Raw genomic sequence first — 20,063 nt, forward strand, 5'->3', positions numbered from 1 at the left:
CTAGGAAGTTCAAACTAGATGAACCAGCTATGAAAGAAAATAACTGTCATATCTTTATGTCTCTTGTTTCTATGCAATATTTTCTCAACTGAGAATATTTCATGCCTGGTATTAATTACCATTTCATTTCTATTGAGTGCCAGTGTTAAAAGATGCTGCATTGAAGACATGATGAAAACTAACTAAATTGGCAAAATGGAGTTGAGGGTAGGTGGTTATTCAAGGAGCTTGTGCAGCTTTCTAAAACTTGAAGCTTTTCCATAGCAGGGTTCTATACATAAAAAATTTTTATAAATGTCTAAGATTACGGAAGAGAAAAGAAGGGAAGGACCTGAAAGAAAACCTTGTAAACAGCTGTCTAGAACTGAGTTGATATGGTTTAAACTCTAAACCATACCATCCAGCTTAAAATAATCAAGAATGTTTAGGGAGGGGTACTAACAAATTATTCTTTAAAGATAAAGTTGGTTCCCCATTTGAGCAACAAAATATAGTAGTGTTGGACTATAACCAAAAATACAAAATGTATAATCATGTATACATACTGATATTAAATTTTAAAATATTAAATAGTGAATGAATGGAGGAAAATAGACCAATCTCCCTTGCACAAGAATTTCAAATAATTTCCATAGATACTTTACCCTTAAGGAGGCTGAGCATAATTCCTCATTCACTCCTTAAGTATGAGTTGTGCACAGTAACTTCTTTCCAAAGGAAGGAAGAGTATATACTGTGAAAGAAGGGAGGTTGGGGTGGGAAGAAAAACTTAACAGTGGAGAGATCTGGCAAACACTACCTCCATCAGTTAATTAAGGCAAACACCAGTGATAAGTCACATTCACACCATGGACCCTTGATAAGATGTAATAAGTACAGTGTATTATTTCCCTGTGTGTTTTTCTTGTTTGTTTTGTTTTTATTTTTGCACAAAACTCATAACCTAGTCTACTCATGAGGAAAACAAATACATCCGAATTGAGGGATATTCTACAAAATCCCTCGTAGGAATTTCCAAAAGGGTCAGGATCTTCAAAAACGAGAAGAGCTTTAAAAACAAAAACAAAACTGTCACAGTCAAAGGAGCCTACAGAAACATGATTTCTGAACATAATGTGGTGTCCTGGATGGGATTCTGGAATGGGAGAATGACATTAAGAAAAAACCAAGGTCACAGTATGGACTTTAGTTAAAAGTAACATATCAACATGGGTTCAAGTATGCCATAGTAATGTCACATTCTAACAACAGGGGAAACTGGGCCATGGAAACTCCCTGGACCATATTTCTGTTTTTTCTGTATTTTTCTAAAATAACTCTAAAATAAACATTCATTTAAAAAAATAAAACGGAAGTTGGTTTTGGCAAAAAGGACAATAGAAGAGGTGAGGAAATAGAAGTTAATAGTCAAAAAGTAGGAGCTCTCAACCCAGTGGAGCCTGATGTGTCAGCGTTAGAAAAACACAAAGTCAAAATTCACCTCTGAATGCCAAGGAGAACTGTTTGAAACAATGCATTAAGAAAAGTGGGGAGGTATTCATAAGCACAATGAACACCTTGCCTGAACAGGAGCAAAAAAATAAGCCGCTTGTGGGAAGGCAAACAGGCCAGGGTCACAGACGCGTCTTACGTAGCATCTAAAATGAGATAAAGCACCCGATGAGAGGAAAGTGTTAAGCAAACAGGGCCCGAGTTAGCCACAAGAACTCCTATGTTATGTGTTCTCCCTAGTGTTTCTAATTATGAGGAAGAGTTAAATTCTTTCTACAAAAATATCACATTGATATTTTTTGTCACTTTTACAAAGGTTTTGATGTCTCGATACAGACAGGAACTGCTTCTCACTACTTTGAATTTTGCCTCGTAGGAAAGAACCTGAAAACAACATCTTGCAACACTGGATCTGACCAGCCTTCCATTTCAGCAGCAGGTTCTCAATTTGGAAGGACTGAATCATCCATTTCTCACCTTTCTCACCAGCCAAGTATTTTTAACTTACTGTCAGCTATGGAGTGAACATAGTCTATAAGAGAAAAGATAGCCCATTTTTCACTTTTCCACTTTTGGCTGCTGAATCCAAGAATGCATCACAGCAAAAAGGAGGGTCTTTTATGTAAAAATAATATTGGTTTAACATTTTTTTTCCATTTTGTTAAGTACCTAAAATGAGTCCCTGCTACTGACAGGACCCACTTCTTACCTAGAGGCAGCTTTTCTGCACTCTCTGAAGTACAGAAACTGTGGGCAGCAGCCTTGAGCTCCCCAGTGGCCAGGGTAGGAAGGTCATGGGGATGCATCCAGTTCCCCATACCAGAAGGACCTGACCTGGAAGTTGAGCCTCTGTGGACCTGTTCTCCTTGACCTCCAGGTTCTGGAATGGGAAAGAGACAAATCTTGAAGTGTTGCTCAAGAGCCACTGGACACACTGATGGTCAGAAACTCAACTTCATGAAAACACTTAATTTCAACATCTAAAAGAAACAGTTGAGGTTCTATTAGATTCTTAGGTTTCACTGAGAAAATGAAAGTAGGGAGAGGCCAAAAAAAGCAAAACTTTGAATAAGAAGAGAGCAGCATTTTCTCATCATCTGTTTAAGCAAATAAAATGGCAATTAAAAACATTTACGCACGGCTTTTGTTTCTCGTTTTGTCTGTTTGCATGACAGATAAAGAATAAAGAATAGATTTCATGGTCAGGGACAGAAAGGCATATGGCAATGACTGGGTGTTGCAGAATGATGAAATTCAGTTCTATTTGGTGCAATGAAGAACAGAGGAATAGATTATACCTTGGAACAGAAAGGCCAGGAGAAATATCAGAGCCAAAGAAGACAATGATGAACAGAGAGGCATGCTGAGCACATACTCCATGCCCAAAAGTGTGGGCACAAAGAAGATGAGGGAATTTAAGATGAAAAAAATTTACCTATAAAAGGTGACCAGAGTGAGGTGCTATAGGTGGGGAGGCTTAAAGACAAGTGTTTGGGTAAAAGCCTGCATAGTCCACGCAGAAGGAAATAGTGAAAATGTTTGAAGAAAAGCCCAAAGTATCTGGTTTGTCCTCAGTCTTTCAAGACATACTGGATAGACAAGTCAAACTCAAGTCCATTAAAAAGTAAATAACATAGCAAACACTTCTATAGCAACTGCTCTATACCAGACACATGTAAAATATTAACTCAATAATCCTGTGAGGCAGGGACTTAGTTGTCCTACTTTACAAATGCAGAAACTGAGACACGACGGGGTCAGGTGACTTACCCGCAGTTACACAGGTGATCACAACTCCCATCAGACAAAAGCTGCCTGCCACCTGCAAAGAACATGCATCCTCACCTTAGAACTGTGTTGCCATCTAAAATAATTGCTTCAAAGTGAACTGTTTGGAACCACTGTATTTCTCTTACATTTTTTTCACTCAGTGGTGCTACAAACATCTACTGAATGCACTCTATGCATCAAGCACTGTTACAGGTTTTAGGGGTAAGAAACAAAATATCCATGCCTTTCTGAACATATGCTTTAGTGAGGGACAACAGGTAAATTAATATCCATGAGAATTATATAGTATATTATATGGAAATGAGTATAGCAGAGTCACGCTTCCCTGGTGGCTCAGTGGTAAAGAATCCACCTGCCAATGCAGGAGAGGTGGGTTTGATCCCTTGCTCAGGAAGATCCCCTGGAGAAAGAAATTGCAACCCAGTTCAGTATTCTTGCCTGGAAAATCCCATGAACAGAGGAGTCTGGCCAGCTACCATCCACGGTATCACAAAAGAGTCAAACACAACTTAGCAACTAAACCACAATAATCCCAGGCAGAGGGATCAGCAAGCGTGAGTACCCTCAGGTCAAAATGGCACAAGATGTCCAGGGGGATTCTGTAGCCAGAGTACATTTATCTCTGGTTAAGTCCCTAGGCCAAGCTTTAAAGTGTCTTTTACTCCATAAAAACGTGAAATACAAGTGGTCTTTAAACTACATGTACTTCACACACTGTTCTCCAGAAGGATTTCCTTCACATATCATTCTTCCAGAAGTAACTTGAAGGCCACCAGCTCCTCCCAGAGTCTTCTTTTATCTCTTGCTAGAAGTGGTGCATGCCTTTTCCAAATCCCTTATGTTATGTGCCATTTCCCACCTTGCTTCTGATTAGAGTTGCCTTTCTATCTTTTCCTCTCTTTAAATAATACATTCACTGAGGGCAGGAAATGGACCTGGTTAACTGTTTCATTCTCTAGAGTTTAGCCTTGCTCAGAATTAGAATTCAACAAACATTTGAGAAGGTTTGACTGTGTTCAGTTCAGTTCAGTCGCTCAGTCATGTCCGACTCTTTGCAACCCCATGAATTGCAGCACACCAGGCCTCCTTGTCCATTACCAACTCCCGGAGTTCACCCAAACTCATGTCCATCGAGTTGGTGATCCCATCCAGCCATCTCATCCTCTGTCGTCCCCTTCCCCTCCTGCCTCCAATCCCTCCCAGCATCAGGGTCTTTTCCATAGAGTCAACTCTTCACATGAGGTGGCCAAAGTATTGGAATTTCAGCTTTAGCATCAGTCCTTCCAAAGAACACCCAGGACTGATCTCCTTTAGAATGGACTGGTTGGATCTCCTTGTAGTCCAAGGGACTCTCAAGAGTCCTCTCCAACACCACAGTTCAAAAGCATCAGTTCTTTGGTGCTCAGCTTTCTTCACAGTCCAACTCTCATATCCATGCATGACCACAGGAAAAACCATAGCCTTGATTAGACGAACCTTGGTTGGCAAAATAATGTCTCTGCTTTTGAATATGCTATCTAGGTTGGTCATAACTTTCCTTCCAAGGAGTAAATGTCTTTTAATTTCATGGCTGCAATCACCATCTGCAGTGATTTTGGAGCCCCCAAAAATAAAATCTGACACTGTTTCTACTAATTCCCATGTATTTTCCATGAAGTGATGGGCCCAGATGCCATGATCTTAGTTTTCTGAATGTTGAGCTTTAAGCCAACTTTTTCACTCTCCTCTTTCACTTTCATCAAGAGGCTTTTTAGTTCCTCTTCACTTTCTGCCATAAGGGTGGTGTCATCTGCATATCTGAGGTTATTGATATTTCTCCTGGCAATCTTGATTCCAGCTTGTGCTTCTTCCAGCCCAGCATTTCTCATGATGTACTCTGCATATAAGTTAAATAAGCAGGGTGACAATATGTTGTCACTCTGTGCTTTCCATCAAATTAAGCTCCAAATTAGAATATCATTAATTTCACATCTGTATTTTATTATAATGATGGAAACATATTGTTAACCATACTTTCTTGAATTTTTAATATTCACAAAGGTTTTTACCAAACTACTGCAACTCATCAACAAAGTTACAAGCTAATATTTTAAGCTTCAATGATCTTAAAGAGTAACACATCTTTCCCACACAACCATAAAAGAAAAAGATTAGTTTCAACAACCTTGTTGTAAATAAATAAAAATGGCGGACTACAAAATATCTTTGCTTATGTAATCAAAAAAAGAATAACATACTTAAATATCTCAAGTAGATAAAACATGTAAAAACTAGACCAAATTTTCTTTTTCTTTATTTTTTTTTTTTTTTGTCTAATTTGGCATTGACTAGTGGCTTATGCCGTACTACTTCCTGACTGAAAAATCAATTACACAAGATGTCTTTTTGTAAGGAAATGCAAAAATCTGACATAGGGTTGTTACAATACTATAGCTAATAAGTCACCATCAAACTGCTTTCAAAAACTGAGATATAGAGAAAAATGTAAGAAGAGTGCTACAGAATTTAAAAGAATTTGCACTGAATTTCTCTTTATTCCTCTGGTGTAGAAAGTAGCCTAAAATGTCATATAACAACAACAACAAAAAGAGTCATATAACCAATCTGAAGTTGACCAAGCAGACATTTCAGTTCCATGATTATTATTACTTTTAAGAGTAAGAAATAATGAGGGAAATCATGAGAGAAAAATGCCTCTTTATTTGGGGAAAACAACCTTCTTATTTGGGATTGTTTCCCCCTTTTGTGCTTTCTCTCTGCGAGGTGATTTGGGTGACACTAGGCTGGGGTCCATGTCCTCTGTAGAGGAGATGCCTTTGGGGAAGCTGGCCCCTGGCTCGAGGAAGGCTATTCCATAGACCCCAATCTAATCTCCAGTTGGACAGCAGATGACCACTGCTGATGCTTGGACTGGACAGCCCAGTGCCCACACAGGACTCCGTCTTATTGCAGAGGGACTGAGAGGGGAAAGCAGAGGCAGAGTTCTAGACATTAGACCCTAGAAACTGCTCAGTCCCAAGGAAACATAATTTAACACTCTGGGCCATCCTGGGTTTCAAAATATGAGCCTCTCTAAGTAGAAATTATTTCCCCCTTTCCCCTTCCCTCTTCCTAACCCATAATTGTCTTTCCTTCCAAATCATAATAGCATCACTTCCTTAATTGTCTTGGATACAATTTTTTTCCCAAAGCCAAAGCTAGTTGTCATTCTCACCATCCACAATAAGAATGTTCAGAGTACCTACCACATGACTCACTGCTAAATTTGGAAGATTTATGCTGAGCAAGACAAATATGGTCCTTGTATTCATTAAGGATAGAAGGAAAAAATGAGTGCCCAGAAGTATAGGGAGCAATAACCTTTGATCAACTTGATACAAGAATGTTTCACACAATGAAAGGTATTTGTAAGCACTGATAGAAAATGAAGTCCTTAGGGCTATGTCAGAATCACATGGGGAGGCCTGTCAAGCTCCACCACCAACAGTCACCACCACCCCCCCACCTCTACCCCAATTCCAGTGCTAACCACCTTTCCAGGTCCTCTCCTACCCAAGATAATGGCAACATTTGTACATTTCTTCTCAGAATCCTTTCTTCCACCCTCCCACCCCATCCCAGTAGTCTATAGTGGGTAAGCGGGGCTGCATTGGGAAAATAGGGTACTTTTTTCCAAAGTTCATTCATGAAATTAGCAGAGGCAGGCACCCAAGGCAAACAAATAAACAAACAAAACTTCTGGAGATTCTGAAGATTTATCTTTGACTATCAAAAGTCAAATCCTGTAAGACTCAGAACAAGCATTTATAAAATGGGAAAACTTCAGCAGGGAACTGGACAGCCAAAGAGCAGTATTGGGACCACTTGGGGAAGAGCTAAAAGTCTGAGGGGCTCATGTACCAGAGGACCTGAAGACTCTCTGGGCACACTACCCTCTCTCTGGATTGACATTTGGGGACCACAGTTGTGTCCACACCAGAAGTCACAGGTGAGAGCAGGGATCTCAGAACAGAAGAGGCTTTGAGATTTCCTGGCTTCCCACAATGTGTTTCAGACACTTAGCTCACAGAAAAGCCCTGTGTCCAACATGGACTGTAAGATTCCCAGGGCTGAAGGGAGAAAACACATGGCAGACCCCCCGGTCAGTCCCCAAAGTAATGTCTTCCACAGGGCAGTACATGGAAAACAGCCGGGAGTTTCAGAGGAGGGACACCCCACCCCCACACTACCAAAAAATGAGTTATAGAAGTGGCTGAGGGAGGTGACGACTCATGGTTCTGGGGCAAAGGATACAGACGGCATAAACCCGGCATTTGTTACAAATGAAATATCCGTAACAAATTCTACTAGAGTCACTGATAGGAGAGTTAGAAACTAAATAGTGTTTGTATCCACACCAGAAGAGGCAACATCACATCTAAGTTCACTGCATTTGCCACAAGGAGTTTGTAGAGCGTAGTTCTGTGGGAGACCAAAGAGCAAATGGAAGGAGACTCCACTTAGAGGACCAGAGCCATCAGAGGAAGACAGAAAACCTGATGACCTTTCTCCTATGCCATAATAATCTGCCAGCGACTAAGGGAAAGCAGAAGGAAAGGGAGGAAAATTCTGATTAGACTGAATCTTAAACCAAAAGAAACAAAGATTTAAACTTGAAGGGAATGTTGTCGAAGTGACAACAGAAAGTTTTCAATTAAAAGCAGAGTAAGAGACTCCAGGGTAAATTTCAGATATAAAGAAAAGTTTTGGCTTTGCATATTCAAGCTTGTGGACTTATAACACTCACATCTTTTTTGGGGAGTGTAGCACCAAAGAACAGATACTCCCCCAACAAATTTATTAACAGCACATGGCAGGATCAGAGACACACCATAAATCTAAATTATCTTCTTTCTCAACACTGGAAAAATCATGGTAAACTTATAAACAAAGTTAGTAATGGGCAACCAACTGAAGATCATATTAAGAAACTATAGTGATTAATTAATTCCGCCAAAGACCACTGCATGGTTTTTCTCATTGCAACATTTTGTTACAAATGAATAATCCAGAGCAATTTCTAACAGAGTTACTAAAAGGAGAGTTAGAAACTAATTAATAATTGTGTCTACTCCAGAAGAGGCACTATCACATGTCAACTCACTGGACTGGCCCTGGGGAAGCATATAGACACAGTGCTTAGAGCATGAGCTCTGGAGTCAGGGATGTGACTTCTAATTCCAACTCTGCACTGATACACACAATAACATGTGTGAATCCCAAATGCATCAACTACAACAAGTGAAAAAAGTCAAATACAAAAGACTATATACCATGTGTGCTAAGTCACTTCAGTCGTGTGCAACTCTGTGACCCTATGGACTGTAGCCCTCCAGAGTCCTCTGTCCATGGGTTCTCCAGGCAAGAATACTGCAATGGGTATTATTCCATGACCTTCTCCAGCGGATCTTCCCAACCCAAAGATCAAACCCACATCTCTTACATCTCCTGCATTAGCAGGTAGATTCTTTACCACTAGCACCACCTGGTAAGCCCTATATACTGTGTGATTATTCCATATAAATGACATTTTGGAAAAGGCAAGTTTATAAGAGCAAAACAGATCAGTGGTTGCTAGACCTGAATGCAAGAGTACGGGTTGACTAGAAAGGGTCTGGAGAATTTGCAGCGGAGATGAGAAAATTCTATATCCACAAGTCACTTGTCATTTGTCAAAAGTCATATAAATGTATGTCAAAGAAAGTGGAGTCATGTACGGATTTGAGAGTTGGACCATAAGGAAAGCTGAATGCCAAAGAATTGATTCTTTTGAATTGTGATGCTGGAGAAGACTATTGAGAGTCCCTTGGACAGCAAGGAGATCAAACCATCAATCCTAAAAGAAATGAACCCCGAATATTCACTGGAAGGACTGATGCTGAAGCTAACTTCTAATACTTTGGCCACCTGATGTGAAAAGCCAACTCAGTGAAAAAGACCCTGATGCTGCCAAAGAGGTCAGGAGGAGAAGGGGTTGACAGAGGATAAGATGGTTGGATGGCACCACCAACTTAATGTAAGTGAGTCTGAGCAAGCTCCAGGAGATAGTGAAGGACAGGGAAGCCTGGCATGCTGCAGTCCGTGGGATCACAAAGAGTTGGACATGACTTAACCACTGAACAATAACAAAGAGAGTGAATTTTACTGGATGTAAATTTAAAAATAGATGCTTTCTTTAAAAATAAAAAAATCCCCATTTTGCCATTAAATGGCTCTTGCCCCAGTTACCAAATCTTTTTGTGCTTCAGTTCCTTTACTTCAAAAGATTAATAGAAGCACCTTCTACACAGGAGAACTATGAGGATTAATTGAGGTAGTATGAATAAAATATTGAGTTAGCCAAAAAAGTTTGTTCAGGTTTTAGATCTCTGGAAAAAACCAAAACGAACTTCTTGGCCAACTCAGTACTTAAGAGTCTGTCACATTGGAAAGCCTTGGTAAACAATCATCATCATCATCTTCACCATCACTATCAACACCCTGATCTGCACTGGGTCTAGTAGATTCTGTGATGCTCTGCTAAGACCCCTCTTCAACCATGCACCAACAAGTCCCCTAGGTGCTGAGAATATTGGCTGCTATACCCTCCAGCTGCCTTCCTCACTGGACATTGTCCTCCAGTACAGGCCTATCAGCCAGTCATCAGCTACTGGTGGTCCCCAGGTGTAATCTTGGGTTGATGTACCAACCCCCCTTCTTAAAAGTTGGGACAATTCTGAAGGGCCATCTCAACTCCAGAACTTTCAGTAGGATTGACTTTGGCCTCAAATGCAACCACATGGTGGGTCAAACACTGCTCAGCTGTGACATCTTCTTCACAGTCAGTAAAGAAAATAAGTGTACAGACTCTGGAGCCAGACCGCCTGGGTTCATTTCCTGACTTGGCTATCGCCATGAGACCTTGGAAGTCACTTACCTCCTCTGTGGCTAGGTTTCCTCAGGGGTTCTGGCAAGGATAAAATGAGCTAATGCATATAGCAGCACTTTGAACAGTACCTGGCACATAGCAAACACTGAATTAACTGATGTTATTACCCAGCTCCCAAGGATCCAGCCCTCATCTGAATCTCTGTGACCTTCACTGTCTGATCATTTTCTCTTAGCTTATTTCAAAACATTACTTATAGATTTTTTTTCTTTTTTGTGTGCTTTTTTGCTTTTAAAATTTATTTTAATTGGACGATAATTACTTCACAATATTGTGACAGTTTTTGCCATACATGTTATTTACATTGTTAATCCAAATCCATGTTTTATGTTGTTTCATCTCAACTAAAAATATTAGTCCTATATTTTTCAGTTCACAAGATGGGAATTCAGAGAAATGATATGATTTGCCTAAGACCACACAGTCAGACAGTGTGACACCAATTTTTCCTCAGAATGTGGGTTTTTCAGATTATACCTCACTAGTTATATAAGCAGCTGTTGTAAAACCTGCTCCATTATATATATTTAAGTGTATGTGCTATGTAAAATACAGATCTCAATGAGGAGACAGTCATTATGTAAAAGTTGAAAAATATTAAAGCATGATTGTTCAACAGCCTCTCCCAAATACTGCAAAGCCTATTACATTTCCAACAAATCATTGGTTGTCTGGTCTCTGAATATTTTCAGTGACAAGGAGCTCATACTTCCAGAGACAGCTTGGTTTTGTGATGCTCTCTCCATTGGTAGGGAGCTATCTATATTAAGCTGCTTTGACTAACTACTACTTTGCTTCATTGGGTTTAGCTTTGCCTCAGGAGCCACACCAAGTAAAATAAATCCTTCATCCATGTACTACCCCTCCAAATACTTGAAAACAGTTATGATAGTCCCATTCTTGTTTTCAAGCTCAATAATGAAGATTATCTTTCCCCAACCCTCCCACCACAAAGTTTTCAGCCACCTTTCCATCCCATGCATGTTCCTCTGGACACACTCCAGTTTTCCAACATCCTGAAATATAATGCCTGAATCCAAACATAGATTCCTATCTCTGAATTGAGCAAGTCAGAAAAAAAAAAAAAAAAACCAACACTAAAACCCACATCGATATAAATACTATGCTTTCATCAATTCAGCCAAGAAATCCTACTATTTTTTGGAAGTCATGTCATCCTGGGGACTCATGTAGAATTTACTTTCAGTTAGACTCACCAATGTTCATTCCAAATCTCTTTCCTGTTCCCACTCTATCCTATCACTGTGCTATTTCATTGTGATCATCCACATAAAATTTTTCTGGTTAGATGTAACTCATGATTTCAATATGCCAGGAACATTTTGTTAACTAATCTTCATGTTAATATTTTACATGTTAATATTAACTTCGTCCCAGAAGCCTGCCATTGAGGCAAAACATTTATGAAAACAATGGCCTGCAAATAATGGCAATAACAGAGACCTCCCCCAAGCACGCTATTGGCAATTTATGCCTCCTTGAGGTTCTGTGCTACAAATCTCACTCAGCACTATGATCCAATCTATATCCCTCCATGTTGTTCTCAGAAATGGCCATGAGCGACTTAATCAGATGCTGGCCAAATCTTAGCGTGCGACATCTATGTCATTCCTGTAATTTCCTGATCTACCAACTCTCTTCTGTTGTCTTGCAAATATTTCCAGCTCAAAGAAAAAATGTATTGAATATTATGCTAAAGTGCAAACAATAACCTTTGGGTGAAATTCACAAAATTTTCTGAAGACTGGCCCTGAGGACTGTGAACTACCCAGAGAGAAAACAGCCTGTGCACAGGGATTAATGAGAACAGGACACATTTGAAAAACTAAAACAAATTCATATGTTAGAAGGGAAAAGTTACAAGAGAAGAGAGAAGAGGTTTGAGGATGGAAGGAGAGAAGAAGGGCCAGATCTTGTAAGTCAGGTTAGGAATTTGGACTGTATCCTGAGGGTAATGGGGAGCCACTGATTGATGTTAACATGAGGGTGACATGATTGAATTTACATTTTACAAAGATCACAGGTGAAGCTGTTCTGGGGACCTCTGGTTTCTCAGAGAAGTAGGAACAGTCAACAAGGCAAGGAGCCTGTAGCTCCATCACTGAGCTAATCAGGAAACCCAAGGGAGGGTTAGCTTCTTCTTGGAGGAGGCACGCTTCCTCTGTGCTCATATAATTATCTAGACTCATCACTCCCACAGAGTGAGGCTGTGCGTGTGTGTGTGTGTGTGTGTGTGTGTGTGTGTGTGTGTGATGGGAGAAGGACGGGAATAGGGGATGGCTTACATCACAATATTCGAGCATCCTTGCATGTCACTGCAACGTTAAATTCTTACTGTCACTGAAGGTTCTTCCAGCTCAGCAAGCCAGGTTGCTAAGAGTTGCAAGGTTCAGAGAGCTTAATTCATAAGCTGCAAAGTATACAAGCACCAACTACCAATATTGAAAGAACCAAGGAAGTGACAAAGGGTTGACAGATACTTGATTAAAATGTCATTTTTACCAAGCATCCTGCTGTCAAAAAACTGTAACAGATGATTAGATGGTAAATTCAGAATTCCTTATGTCACTTGTTAAGAAAAGTCATCCATAACTTGCAAACAAGGACAAGAGGATAAGTGCACATTGTTTCAAAGTCACACTGAAATGGTGTTTAACAAGCCTTTTTGGTCTGGGATTATTTAATTTTCTAAAATAATCTAGCATGGCGAGATGTTGATATTTAAAATCTAAATTAAAGGCCTAGGTTCTATGAAGTTACATGTTACTTTGTAGCCCTGTTTCTGGTCCAGAAGCAATAATTTCTGTCTGAGAGGAAAATAACCTCAAATGTTACAGTTTCTTGTACTGTTGATGACTCACAGTTTAATTCTAATGCAGCAGTCTAACTTAACATTCCCTTATTACATTGCCTACAAACAACAGCTCCTCACAAGCTCTTTGAAGCAGCTTTATGATTTTACTGTCTTTCTCATTAGTTAATGAGCTAGATAATATCTTTAGCATGTGATCATTCTATATTTGCATGAAAGTCATGTTTTAATTTTTTGGAAATTATACTTTGACATTCTGAGCACCAAACATTTTAGTTGAATTCTTCACTGAACCTAGTTTCACTGCTGGATTTTAAATCTGATTGTTGGGGGTGACCTTTTTTTCACTATGGGTCTTTGCTCTATTTTCTTCATTTTGAAATAGTAATTTCAAGTAAACTAATATTGGGTAGACTTTTACATCTTCATTTCTGTCATCTAAGAAAAGACACAACTTATTCAAGAGAGTATTTATACCTGGGGGCAGAAGGAAAGTAAATACATATCTTTTCTTTTTGACCACTTTCTTTCTTCATTTTTTTACTGCTAAAAATTTTCCCAAGGCAAAAAAATATATATTTTATAGAAATGTCTTTGAAGTTGTGAGAAAATTCTTATCCATTTGAATGAATGGTATATACATTAAAACTGACTCAAAATGCCCCTTTTTGCTTTATCATTGTGGCAGGGTCTGCAGTCATCCTTATTAGTTAGTCCTACAGAGTTCTTATGCTTAGGGGTTTCCACCTGATACAATAAATATGCATGAAAGCAGGTGCTGCTACAAGACTATTCACTCAGTGTTGGTTTTTTACAGATACATGAAAAACAGTAAGAAAAATAAAAGACTCAATTATGGAAAATCTTCTCAAAATCTACCAGCTGAAAGAATCCAAACCCTTTGCTTCATTTCCTGAGGAGATTATGCTGTCCAATTAAAATAAAGTGTGGTATATGTATTTATGACCACCACCTGAATTTTCCATGTACTCTGAGCCTGCTGTTTCTCCTCCATGTAAAAAACCATTTATCCCCCAACCACCATATAAAAATTATAGAGAGGAAATGAGCAACCCTGGTTTGGTACCATTATGCCAATTTACAGTTAAATTGCTCTTTTTGTCTAACGTCCTTTAGAATCACTTGGTCTTCTTAAAGCCCGTTATTTGGGTTCATATGGCTTTTACAAAATATAATATTGCTTTTAATAACCCAGATTTGCAATGATTTTGATTGTTAGCATAAATTTCATCTCCTTTGATGCTGGAAGCATGTCTTGCTTCAAAACCATTCAGCCAATAAATTTTATGCTGTTCTGTTTCTGGCTTTTACTGGACCTGACAACTTGAATTACTACCATCAATGTACATTATGACACCAAGTATGGTTCTCAAACATGGGTACACAGAGGTTGCCTGTTAATACTGCAGCGAGAACCTTTTTTTAATTACACTAGTCTCTGAAAATACCTCTGATGGATACTGCTAAGCCAAAGAGCCTCCCACAGCTGTAGTGCTAGTCAAATCCAGGGTGGATGTTTGTCAGCAGCTGTCTGAGTTCCCGTGACAGCACCCACGATGGCTTGCCAGGCTGGAGCAATGCTTTCAGTAGCAGCAGATGGGAGGCATGGAGGGGGCTGGGCTCCACAAATCCCTGAGTCTGAATCAGCCCATGGAGAGTACCCTACCCAGTGCACCACCCCCCACAGCACAAGGGCTAAGCTGGTAATGGAGAGAAGAGACTGAAAAGAGACTGACTGCCTGGCAATTAGTAAATGAGCTGTCCGAAAATCATTTGTATTGCAAGGAGAAACAGTTTTCCTTCCTCTTGATTTTCTGTTTTCATTTATTTACTTAATTACTTAAGCCCCACCTCATTTCAAAAATGATAGGGGGAGGCTTGGCGTGATTTAAACAGAGCTCCACGAAACATGCACCCAGGAAACAATTTGCTTCTCACTGTTCCAGGTCTGTTTTTAGCTTCCAAACAATTAAGCAGGAGCCCCATAAGCTCTCCCAGGCTGCGCCTGCACCCACAGCAACCATCAATTGGCAGTTAGGGGGAGGGAGAATGAAGAGAAAGTGAGTTAACCTTTTCCACACCCCAGACAACAGCTTCATTTCAAAGAAGATCCAGGAAGAGCTAAAAGAGGTAGAGACTCCACAGTCCTTCCAAATTTACCCTTCTTCCTTGTGACTCCTGCCCTCTCTGTTCATCTGGAAGGAAAGACTGAGGACCAGGCTTCTCTCTAGAGCACCTTATCATTCTTACTAAGTTAATTAAGGGAGAGGCAGAAGGTGTGGTCAAAGCAAGCATCATATCCAGCTGCATACATTTAAGGCACTGGTTGGAAGGGGTTAATTATTTCCTGTGGATGAACCTAAAGGGAGCAAATTGCCTGCTCAGAGAGCACAGAGTACAATGCACAAATAGAAGGTCATTTGGGTCAATAACTATCATGAGTCTAAGAGGAAGGTGGGTGAAGGGAGAGCTATTCTGAAGCTATAGAAGAGATGATCTCAGTATTCAGCCAGTGTTAATTAAGACTCCTCTGTGATAGGAGCACAGAACACAAACATGGCCATTAATAAGGTGTGGTCCCTGCCTGTGAAGCACTCACCATCTAGTAGATTCCAGTGGAACTGCCTTTAACTTGGGGTTGTTTTCTAGAGCCAGCGTCTACAACAAAAACTGAAACGAAAATGCTATGGGAAATTTCATTTGAAAAAAAAAAATCATTTAAGAAAGAGCTGGGTTTTCCTCCAGTGTTAGAAATGATTATTCTTTGGCTTCTTAGTGAAGCAATTCACAGTCCTGTATTCAGGTTTGTAATATGTGGAAAAGTAAATATTAAACACTAGATTCTTTTATAGCACAGAGAGACAACCAACAACAAAAGCCCAAGAAACTCAATCAGCTAATATAGGGTGAGATTCATGTATCCCAATGTAAACCCACTCCCCATTTTAACAGATACACATTTTTCCAGTAGGGTTGTCACTATTGCTTTCCCTTTTTCTTCTCCTTTTGGTCTGCTCTCTCCCCCCACCTTCTTCCCATCACCTCCTCAAAATGCATAAGTTAAACCCATATAAGATAACTATTCTGGACCTCACTTTAAACAATGTGAGAAGTGCTAAGGCAGGATAAAAGTTGAACCAAAATGTTGTAAAAGATGGTTTTAATGGCATATCAAGGTGTTAACCCACTCTGGCTTAATGAACTCTCCTTCATTCCAAAGGAGCCCTGTGACTGAGAATGACCCAGAATCTTCCTACCTTATACATCACCTGGAAGACTGCCAACGCCTTAGTGAGGAGTCCAGCCCATCCTCTCCATCACCATGGATGTGGTAGCCCACAGGATCACCACCACTGTGTGCTGGGAATTCCAGCATAATGAGTATTCAGTTATTATAATGCCATATTTAGAAAAAAAATCATATGTTAATTTTTAAAATCATTTTTGGCATAATTCCAAGATGTAGATGCTTTTGATCTTCTTTATTTTAAAATCTACAGTTCTATTAAAACCTCCAAGGAGCTAGTAGGAAATTCTGCCTGAAGGGTAAGAGAAATCTTCACAGAACAGACAATCTGTGAGCTCAGCCTTGAAGGAATGGGTTGGGGAGGATTCTAGGTGGGCAGAGAAGGATATCATTACTGGAGACAGAAAGACTGGAAGAAAAGTGCAGAGATAGTCTTCTTAATTAAAGAAGTACAATCACAAAGTCAAAGAAACCGGCCTTGACCATTCTCTTATCTCCACTTTGTCCCCACTTTGCTTGTCCCTCATCCCTCTTGTCACCTGCCAGAGGCACATGTCTGCATTCCATGGCCCTTCCATTCAAGAGAAGCCCAAATTTCACAGTTCCTACTATCTCATCATCCTGGTTCAGCTAGCAAACAGTAAAACCATGAACCTAGCTATTCAGCTAAGGTGTTAAAATTAATGCCCTCACTTCTTCCATCAAAGTGTACTCAATTTGCTGCCAAGTTAATCTTTTCCCTGTCCATAGCCCATAGCACTCTGAAACCCTAATACTACGCTTAGGCTTATAATATACCTATTCATAATGTGCTGCCCTTGTTTGTCTCTCCTACCAGGTACAACTTCCTTTTGGCAACAACGATGTATTCAGCTGAGCTGAATCAGCCTTTTCACAGATGGACTCTTTCTGTGGGAAAGTAGAGAATAATGAGGAGATGCATTGTTTTTATTAAGTGATGACATGATGAAAATATTGGCTTCAGAAACACACTCTTTCATTAACTTTGTTCTGTCCATGTTTTGAATATCCTCTATTTTCATTTTCAGAGCTGTGTCCTGGTTAAAAATAGAAAGGTTTACAACTTCAAGTATAGAACTTGTTCAAACAACTTGCCTCCACTTTGTAAAGCCTGGTTCTCTAATTCATTTTATTGTTGGCAAAAACTGACAAAAATGATTGTATTAAAAAATCCAGAAGTTTCTTTTGACATCGAGCTGTCTTTACAATACCACATTGTAATGACGTAAGTGAAAATCAATTTAGAACAAATGGATTAATTTTTCCTTTATAAAAACATAAAGGGAGGTGGTCCTAAGATGGCAGAGGAAAAAGATGGGGAGACCACTTTCTCCCCCACAAATTCATTGAAAGATCATTTGAACGCTGAGCATATACCACAAAACAACTTCTGAATGCTGGCAGAGGACACCAAGCACCCAGAAAGGCAGCCCATTTTCTTCGAAAGGAGGTAGGACAAAATATAAAAGATAAAAACAGAGACAAAAGAGTTAGGGATGGAGACCCATCCCAAGGAGGGAGTCGTAAAAGAGAAGTTTCCAAACACCAGGAAACCCTCTCACCAGAGGTTCTGTGGGGTGTTTTGGAATCTAAGAGGGCAACATAACCAGGAGGAAAAAATAAATAAATAAAACCCACAGATTACATGCCTAACCGCAACTCCCAGCAGAGAAGTAGCCCAGACGCTTGCATCCGCCACCAGCAAGCAGGGGCTAAACAGGGAGGCTCAGGCTGCATTGCTTAGGGTAAGGACCGGGTCTGAATGCCCGGAGGGCAATCTGAGGGAACTAACCTGAGAGAGCAACCCAAACTGTGGGCTAGCCAGAGAGAGAGAAAAAAAAAGGGGTGGGGAGAGGGAGGAGAGAGAGACCTTTCCCATGAAAAACTAAGGCACTGCCCGGCCGCTCACAAAACAAAGGACTGAGTGAGTACCAGAGGAGAGCTAGCCGGCAGCAGACTGGCCCATCCGCCACCAGAGGCAACGCTGGAAGGCAAGGGGCAAACTCGGCCCCAGTGACAGCATCCTCTACCAAACTGCAAGCAGGCTCCCAGTTGCTAACCAAGTCTTCCTGGGATCCTGGATGGTTATCTGCCAGGAGGGTCACAGCCAGAGATCAGCTCCCCAGAGGAGACACACAGCACACCTGAGACAGTACTCCCGCTATGCACCCGGGAAACTGAGCAGCAAGGACTGGGAGGTGATAAGATGCACCGCCCCACCTAGGAAGAGTACGCTCACCAAGCACCTGGTCACCTGAGCTGCTAGGACCTGAGAAGGGCACAAAACACAGACTCCACTGAGTCTGTGCCTTTGTGGAGTACCCGAAAACCTGAACCTGAGCAGCTTAGACCTGGGAAGTGCATGCAACCCAGGGCATGCTTTAGACAGTTCCCCTACAGAGCAACCTGGAGCCTGAGCAGTGTAGACCGGGAAAGCACACACACTGTGAGCGAGGGCAAACCCAGTGTGGCCCAGATACTGCAAGCACTCACCACACATGCCACTGATATTTGTTTGCAGTGTCCCTCCCTCCCTGCAGCACAATTGAACAAGTGAGACTAAATAAATAAATGACCACCTTCACCACACTGGTGGCTTAGACGGTAAAGCATCTGCCTGCAATGTGGGAGACCCGGGTTCAATTCCTGGGTCAGGAAAATCCCCTGGAGAAGGAAATGGCAATCCACTCCAGCACTCTTGCCTGGAAAATCCCATGGATGGAGGAGCCTGATAGGCTACAGTCCATGGGGTTACAAAGAGTCACACACGACTAAGTGACTTCACTTTCACTTTCACTTTCGCCCCTTATGTCAGGGCAGAAGTTAGATACTGAAGAGACTTGCAAACAGAGGAAGCCAAAATAAACAAAGAAGAGGGAACTGCTTTGGAAATGACAGGTGCAACAGAGTAAAACCCTGTAGTTAGCATTGACTACATTGGAAGGGTCCTATATACCTTGAGAAGTATAAGCTGGAACAAGGGACTATCTGAAACTGAACTGACCCCATACTGCCCTCAACAGCTCCAGAGAAATCCCTAGATATATTTTACTATTATCATTTTTTAATTTTAAATTTTTTTTCTATTTTTAAGTTCTTTATTACTCCTTTAATTTTCATTTTTAAAATCTACTATTACCTTGCAAAAAAAAAAGACCTTATTTTTAAAGCTAATTTCATACTTTTTTTATAACTTTTGCGATTTTGTTTTGTTTTTTAAATATTGTATTTTTGAGAGTCTAACATCTACTTTAGATGTTTAATCTTTGCTTTTTGGTATCTGTTATCAATTTTGTACCTTTAAGAATCCAATCTTCAGTACCCATTTTTACTTAGGAGTGTGATTACTGGCTTGATTGCTATCTCCCCTTTTGACTCTCCTTTTTCTCCCCCAGGTCACCTCTATTTCTTCCCTACTCCTTCTCTTCTCTACTTAACTCTGTGAATCTCTTTGGGTGTTCCAGGCTGTGGAGAACACTTAGGGAACTGATCACTGGCTAGATTGGTCTCTCTCCTTTGATTTCCCCTCCTCTGCTCCTGGTCACCTCTATCTCCTTTCTCCCTCTTCTCTTCTCTATGGAACTCCGTGGACCTCACTGAGTGTTCCAGACTGTGGAGAGCAAACAGGGAATTCATTACTGGCTAGATTGCTCTCTCCCTTTTTGACCCCCACCCCTTCTCCTCCTGGTCAC

At 40.5% G+C, this 20,063-nt stretch overlaps 2 long non-coding RNA genes across 2 annotated transcripts; one reads left to right on the forward strand and one right to left on the reverse strand.

Moving 5' to 3' along the window:
- Nucleotides 1-860: 860 nt before the first annotated feature.
- LOC123334025 lies at nucleotides 861-15,318 on the reverse strand. The gene is made up of 4 exons (XR_006551758.2): nucleotides 15,174-15,318; nucleotides 3,262-3,313; nucleotides 2,201-2,371; nucleotides 861-1,637 (listed from the first exon to the last, which is right to left on the reverse strand). It is a non-coding gene; the product is annotated as an uncharacterized LOC123334025 (long non-coding RNA).
- A 388-nt stretch (nucleotides 15,319-15,706) lies between these two features.
- LOC123334393 lies at nucleotides 15,707-16,448 on the forward strand. The gene is made up of 2 exons (XR_006552152.1): nucleotides 15,707-15,906; nucleotides 16,324-16,448. It is a non-coding gene; the product is annotated as an uncharacterized LOC123334393 (long non-coding RNA).
- Nucleotides 16,449-20,063: the final 3,615 nt, after the last annotated feature.

This window comes from Bubalus bubalis, chromosome 1, assembly GCF_019923935.1.
Source record: "Bubalus bubalis isolate 160015118507 breed Murrah chromosome 1, NDDB_SH_1, whole genome shotgun sequence".
NCBI lineage: Eukaryota > Metazoa > Chordata > Mammalia > Artiodactyla > Bovidae > Bubalus > Bubalus bubalis.